This window comes from Charadrius vociferus, unplaced genomic scaffold, assembly GCF_000708025.1.
Source record: "Charadrius vociferus isolate BGI_N301 unplaced genomic scaffold, ASM70802v2 scaffold549, whole genome shotgun sequence".
NCBI lineage: Eukaryota > Metazoa > Chordata > Aves > Charadriiformes > Charadriidae > Charadrius > Charadrius vociferus.
Window position 1 is genome coordinate 448,264 of NW_009650103.1, and position 7,618 is coordinate 455,881.

The window sequence follows — 7,618 nt, forward strand, 5'->3', positions numbered from 1 at the left end:
CCAGACCCTGCGCAGACCCCTGCAGCACCGAACTCAAGCCATCCTTCCACTTTGACAATAAACAGCCGATAGCTTTTCAGTATTCTGTCCCAGCCGGTTTGGGACCTCACAGCATTTCTCCTCGACCACGTTCCCCCACCTTGCTCCTGGAAACACCATACAAAACAGTGTCTAAAGCTTTACTGCAGCCAGGCTGAATCACAGCTCCAGCCTCTCCCCTCTCTTAGACCCGCTGCCCTGTCACAGGAAAATTAGATTGGTTTGACCTGATATATTCTTGACAAAACCACGACACGTGGGGCTACTGTATACCTGATGCCAACGCCACACCTTGCCTTTGGATCGGGTGAGCAAAATTCTGTCCCCACTGAAGTAAGGAACAAAACTCCCAGCATCCAAGAAGGACTTTACTGTGTCCAGATTCCACTCAGCACGCAGAAGCAGTGGAAATACTGTTGCTCTAGGGCTCATGTGGGTAAGCAACGGTCTAATTCCCCTGAGAGACGCAGCTGCAGAACATAGCAGAGGGAGATCATACGCGGGTTTGAGGTCTGTACAGCCCGAGCACCACCGCGCTGTGCGCATACAGCCCCTGCCGCCCTGCAACTGCATTATCCGGTGCTACATCATTTCATTCGTACCCTTGGTGCAACGGGTCAGATTCAATATAGGTGGAAGCAGGTATCATTTACACGCTGAAGGGAGCTGGAAGAAGGTGCAAATTACCCAAGCACAAACTGTCTAAGATTCACTTAAAATTCGCTCTGAATTTGGCACCAGACATATAGGAGATAATCAAGTTTTCCTTTTCGAGTACTTGTGTATTTAAAACCTGCTGTGTTTAATTTTTGCAGTCACAACAATGCTCATTCATAAATATTTCCTAATGTTTGATCCTATTAGTATGTACAGTGCAGTGTTTGATTAATGGACCAGAACAATGGGATCAAATATATTTTGGGCTTCAGAATACCACCTTGTACTGCCTAATATTTGATAAGATATTACAGATAGGCTTGTCTTCTGACTAGATGTGATTGCACCTGAATTCTGAGAAACTCAGATACAGATCTCGGATAAGATCTGAATTTCAAGTGAGTCTTAATTACACAGCACGCCGGACCAAACCTTGAGGTCTGCACGTTTCCAGCGTTGGATTCTTCACAGCTCAGATGCAAATGCTGTTTCTTCGCCCTCTCTCTCAGGAATTCATAACGTATTCATCAACTTGTAGTACCTAAGAGCCCTGTCCGACTGTATTTGGAAGACCTTAATTTGACTCCGGTAGGAGTTTAACAATATTAATAACTAATATTAAACTGGATTCCTAACGGGGATGCTTAGGACAATACCCTTTGATCACCGCATTAATCTGGTGCAATTGTGTTTATATCAGCCTTGTTCATCCCATGTGCGCTTAGTGCCATCTTGGCATGAATATGAAATATGCAAATCTGGGGGATACATGGTAATAGTGGGTCCATCTGCTAGGATCTTTTATTAAAGAGAAGTGTGAATGCAGTTGCCATGCAATACACTCTTACACACAAAGACCATGAGTTACGAAAACAAGAGAAAACATCTCATGCTTTTGCCTTATTGGTATTTCACATTCATCGTTTCTGCAGCCGATTTTCATTTTAATTTAGAAATTTTCACAAAAACGAAATTTGAGTGAAAAAGCTCAACAGTTAGCAATGACTGTGCGTATATACACACGCACATCTCTTTCTCTCTAGTGACAGACAGGATATTACTTTTCCACTGCATATGAAATTAATGCCCCAAGCATAAGAAAAAGCATGTAAATTCCACCCCTTAAAGCCTGATCTGGATCTCACTTCTACTGCTTAAGACAGTTATAACCTAGAGGAAAACTACCTGTTCAAGGTAAAAAGAAGATAATCCAGAGCTGCTGAATGGAGAGCCAAGCCCAAACTTCAGCTCAGCCCTGAATATGGAGTCATAGCCCAGCGCCTCCATGGCATACAGATAAACTGCTGTGTGCTGCTATTTCACTTTTTCTGTACTAAACAAGTCTTTCAAGTCTACCCGAAAGGAAAAGCTCCTGTGGCTCATTGTTCTTGTGAACCGCAGTGTCCTTAGCTTGTCTCTCCCATGGATGTATGCCGTTCCATGCTAATAGTTTGGGAGGAGTATGCCGTAATTTATTTACCAGTTGGCAGGTCAAACCTCCGTGCCCTAGATATGCAAGTGCTGATTCGGATGTAGAGTGGAGAAGGTGTCCTGATGACATAAAGTCAAAGTATCCATCTTGATGAGCATTCTTAATCCAGGAACTGCCTTTTTCCCACCAGCCTGCAGACACGGAGAGTTTTTGTCACCGTAGCTAGTTCTGAGTCTCATGCTCATCCCAGAAGGGTGGATTGAGCAACTGCTCCCTTCTTCAAGGGCACTGAGAGCTGAAGTACAAAGAGGGCCCATATTCTCCTCCTCTTTTCACAGAGATTTGAGTAGGCAGGAGAGTAAGCAAGAAGAGAGGGGGTTTTTCCATATCTTCAATATGCAAATAGATTAGCGAGCTCAGCTCTCTATTCATTGCTTCCAACATACATGACACAGATGATGCTGTTCCCATTGTCACACTGAAACTGGGGGCTTGATGACAAGGAATTCACCGAGTTTCCATCTGCATAAAGCTGAGGTGGTGGTTGGGTAAGGAAAGTCACTGGAAAGGAAGGAAAAGGAAAGGGGAAAGGAAGGAAAGAACATGTCAGCTCCGCTGTCTACATCCACAATTCAGTAGCTGTGTTTGGGATGTGCAAAGCCAGTCAGACGCCCAGTTATTCCTGCCTGATCTAGTGCGACTCGGTGTGGCCTCATTTGTACCTACCTGAGGGACTGCCACCTTTCTCCCCAGCACAGGTATAGCTACCATAAACTGGGCTAGAGCCAGTGAAACCACTGAAGCAAGTGTTCAAACAGCACATGACTCGAGAGAAAGTTAAGTGCTGAGATTGATTATATATGTATTTATTAAGTTCCAGCGATGCAAATAGAGTATTAGCATAACTGGGTCAATTATTTGGCAATCAGCACATGTGTGCCTGGGAGGGAAGCATGTGCGCGTGTCTGCTGGTTTTGTGCTGCTGAACACATCACCTGCTTGCAAGAGAATAAACGTGTTTATCCCAGCGCTAAGGAAAAAGAGAAAAAAGAACAAGTCAACCTTCCACAGCTAGCTGATTATGCATTTTCCGCACCAAATTGTCAGCATTTATTCAATTACTTCACTCATTACAAGTGTGTTCTTCAACCACTAACCTAAAAACCCTCCCTGCTGCTGTCAGCTCCATTAGAAGTGACACGTTCCTTCCTCAGGTTAAAAAGCGTTTGTGGAAGGCGTCTCCTCCCAGCGTGAGGCTCGGGGCTGCCGAGGAAACACAGCCCCGCGCTGGGAAGGGACCTCCTCTCCCAAAGCCAGGCCGGGGGGGCAATGTTTTGGGGCTCCCCGTGGGAATCAAGCCACGGGTGGAGGTGAGCCCCCCTGGGGTGGCAGGAGCTGTTTTTAAAGCATAGACACGCTCCGAGGCAGAGATTAGAGGACCTCGCAGGGCTCTGTCAAGGATACGGAGGCGATCCCCGGAGCCAAAACCGTATACTCTCAAACACTTCCATTTTAATAGTAAGTTAAAAGGAAAGTTCCCCTTCTGAGGGGTTGTTAATTATAGATCCCTCCTTTAAACGCTCCTCCTGTTTTTATCCATACTCACTCCCCCACAGCTAGTACAGAGAAGGAAAGCTCTACCTTCCCCAAAATCAAATAAATCTTAAATGCTTCCTGAGCTGATTCACTTGGCTAAGCTCTGATTTGATATATGAAACAAAAGACAAGGCAAAAGACAAGGCAAGAGAAAGCAACATATTTTCCCTGTGTCAAGGTGAAGTACTTCCCATCACCCAGCCAATCTCTGCTGGGGTTAATGTGCATCAATAATATTTAAATGATCAAAGTTTTTCCAGCAAAGACGGCGATGGGGCTTTTTTTCTGACTTGTCATGCTTGTTTTCCTTAAAGAGGCAATGACCTGCCGGAGTTAAGCCTTGCCGGTTGGCACGCAGGAGCATTTTGCGAAGCGTTAGCTCCTGAACAGAACAGCAGCCTCGTGTTTCCCTGCACAACAACCTTCCTTAGCCTAAAATGCTTTGCATCCCATTTCCTTGATCTGGCTAAGTGCTTGCATGCTGAAAATCCCACCCTCCCTCCAGCTGTCCTTCTGGCAGGAAAGAGACAGCATCTTCTCCCTAGAGAGTACAGTCACTGCTCCTTTGGTTATCTAATCAGGGAGGGCAAAATTCACCCAGGGCCTTGGAAAACCGTCTGAGCCGCAGAAAATGCATCCGAGGTCCTGTGCGGGAGGGTGGGAGGCAGGGAGCCAGGGGAAGCCTCCCCTCCCAGCGCAGATGCTCTCTGCCATCTCCCCGGTAGCTTTCGCAAAGGAAAAAAAAGGTAGAGTACTCCAGGGACCGAAGCACTCGGCTCTTCCCTCTCCTGCTCGCTGGGCTATGAGTGTGCCCAAGGGCAGGGGACCAGGAGCTCCTGCTAGTCGGGCCCCGAGGCCAGAGCAGCGGTGTGCAGGGCGGGCGAGAAATGAAATATCCCCCACCCACCCTCCTGGACTGCGTGTACCAAAGCTGTCTGTTGTCTCAGTTTCTCAGGCTTTGTGTGGGTTTTCCAGCATTTCTCCTAACTACAAAATATTATGTCTCTCTTCCTTTGAAAACTCGGCGAGTCTGTCTTTGCACCGTGCAGGAGGAACTGGAAAGCACAAACCTCCCCGTTCTGATCAAGCTGGAAGCTTTCTTCACCTCCAGCTTGCCAAGAACAAAAGGACAGCACAAGGGTGGTGAGACGAGGCGAATCCCCGCCGACAAGCACAAGGTTCATGCAGCCTTCCCCTCCATCATCCCTAAACCAAAAGCACCATTAGTAATTTCCTCCCCTTTTCTCTGCAAACTTCTCCCCGGAGGTCCCGGCGGGCTGGAGAAAGCCACCGCTGGAACAAGGGCTCGGGCTGAGCCGTGCTTGTCAAATAGGAGCCGAGACCCTCCCTTGCAAAGGGGTCTCTCGCCTGCTCCCACGCTCGGAGCACAGTTCCCAGCCTTGTGTTTCCACCTAATAAAATGCTTACTCACTTGCAGGAGGCACTTTGACATCCTTGGCCGCACATTGCTAGATAAGGACTATAAAAAGAACGCATTGCTATTATAGGTGATACAGCAATATGTATCCTCAAATGAAAGATCCTTTATAAGCCTGGTTATTATTCTGGCAGTAATCTTGGATCTCTCTCCACGGACTCAACTCAGCTCAAGTGTTAGCAAGCGCATCGCCACCGAGAACGGGGACTGCGAGGTGTCACGTTTACCTTCTGTTGTTTCAGTATATCCTCTATCATCCCAAGCCGGGGAAAACACTTCTCTCTTCTCCCGCGCATGTCAAAAGCACCATTTGCCATTTAGATTTCGGGAGCCAAATATAGCCATAGTATAAACAGGTGCGAGCCCGCATATGTCAATAGAATTACACCTGCTTATAATGGGTTTACATTTGGCCCTTGAGCCCCGGGGATCCCTTTGGGAGCAGAGGCTCTATTAAATATTAAGGGCCTTATTCTCCACCCCTGCCTACGCTGTAGTAATTAAATCTCAGTGCAGACCCATTGATTTTCAAGCGCGCTCTCCTTGCGTGAGAAGGCAGCGCTCGGCGCGAGGGAGGGGGCAGAGCTGTCCCCTCAAGGAAAAGCACATCCATTTTGCTCCTCGCAGAAATTGCCCCCAGAAGGAAACGATACCCAGCATTAAATATTTGCAAAATGTGCTTGGGCAAAAGAATGGAAACGGTCTAAAATTAAACATGCGCTGCAACTCTTCCCCATTCCTTCCTGCCTGCGACAGCCGCGCTGACTGCTGCTTTGCAGTCGCTTCCTTTGGGCCCCGTGTCTACGAGCGCTCCAGACAGTCCCTCTCCTTCCCAGCACAAGGACCCCCAAAGCCAGACCTGTCGAATAACCCCAGGAGCCGGAGTAGCGCCATATCTCATCCTCCGAGCTTGTTCTCGCATCTCCTGAATCGCCCAGTAACCTTGGACGAGCCGCACAGCTGCTCCCAGCCTCTCCGGGGAATTACGCTGATTAGTAAATTCTGGTGATTTGCCTGGAGCTAGCGCCTTTTACCTGTGTCTACACAAGTCTTATTGCTGCCTTCTGATCTTCTGAGCTTGCAGGGCTGAGAAAAACGACTTTGGTTTTTCTTTAAATGCCATGAAGTTTATAAGTGTGACGACTCATACTGTGCTGTTATTCTTTCCAATTGAAACCTAATGATGCGTGCATATCACTTAACTCTGATGTCAATAATCAGCACACCACTTGGTCTTTGCCGTGGCTATTACAGGGAATGAAAATGAAATACCAACTCCTTTTTATCCTGTTACTGTTCCATAATAACTAATAAAGGAGTAATAAGTGAGACACGGGGAATTTCCAGGGGAGTCATTGCTACAGAGAAGACCTAAAGGCACAAAGTGATACCCAGGAATATTAGCCAGCCCTGAATTCCCAACCAGTGCTTCTCACTTAAGTAATGCTGCTGCCGTAAAATAAGTGTTTACAGAAAAAATTACCATGTGGAAAGTATCAGTCTGTGCCCAGACCAGAGGAGTGGAGATGGAGCCAGAATCAGTGTTGCTGGTAAAGACCACCCTGTGCATCAGTGTAGCATTTAGGTTGGGCCACAGTCAAGCTACACGCCAGCATTTCATAAATCTCACTTATGCTCCAGTATATGGGAAACGTTTCCCAGAAGAGCTCTAAATCACCTCTGCCCAGTCACAGGATGGATCGTGCGTTTTCCAGGGACTCTTAGAGGGGAGAAGCCACACGGAGACCTCAGAGCAATGGGCCAAAGGAAATCATATAACAAAATACTGAGTCGATCAGATTGCAAACCACTTGCAAGTTGGACAATGCACTTTCTGTCTTAGAAATTATTGAACTATTGGTTAGGAAGAAACAGTCATTTTTTGGTGGTGGTGTACACAGGGGGCAGTGGGGATTCTCTGGTTTTCCTCCCCGTAAATGGACAGTCTTTCTTCCATGTGCATGTCAAAAACCCATCGCTGCTTAGGAATGATCCTGTCTCCAGCATCTGCCTGGTGCAGAGCAACCCTGGACCTTTACCTGCCACAGTTTTATCCACCCTGTCCATAGCTGGAGCCTTCTCTGCCCCTCAGTGTGGACGCGAGAGAGTTGACCTAAGCAACACCTACAGCTTCTGCATCTTGTCACACCGTACAGCCCTGCATGTTAATCCCCTGCCTTACCAAAGAAAACCAGGTTCGGTTACATCCCAAAGCACATTCCCACCGTTACCCAAAGCATTTCCCAGCCATCTGATTTCCCCATCTCCGAGTTCCTGCTTTGTTTATCCTATTAATTCCAACCACCCCCTCTTCCCCCAACACACACGCACGCAGCCTCGTTTAGAGCATCTTCGCCAGCAGAAACCTCCCCAAAATATTCAGGGCACACCAACCGAGAACTTACACGTGCGGGGAAACCCTCGTGACTAGAGCTTGCTTTTTTTTTTTTTTTTTT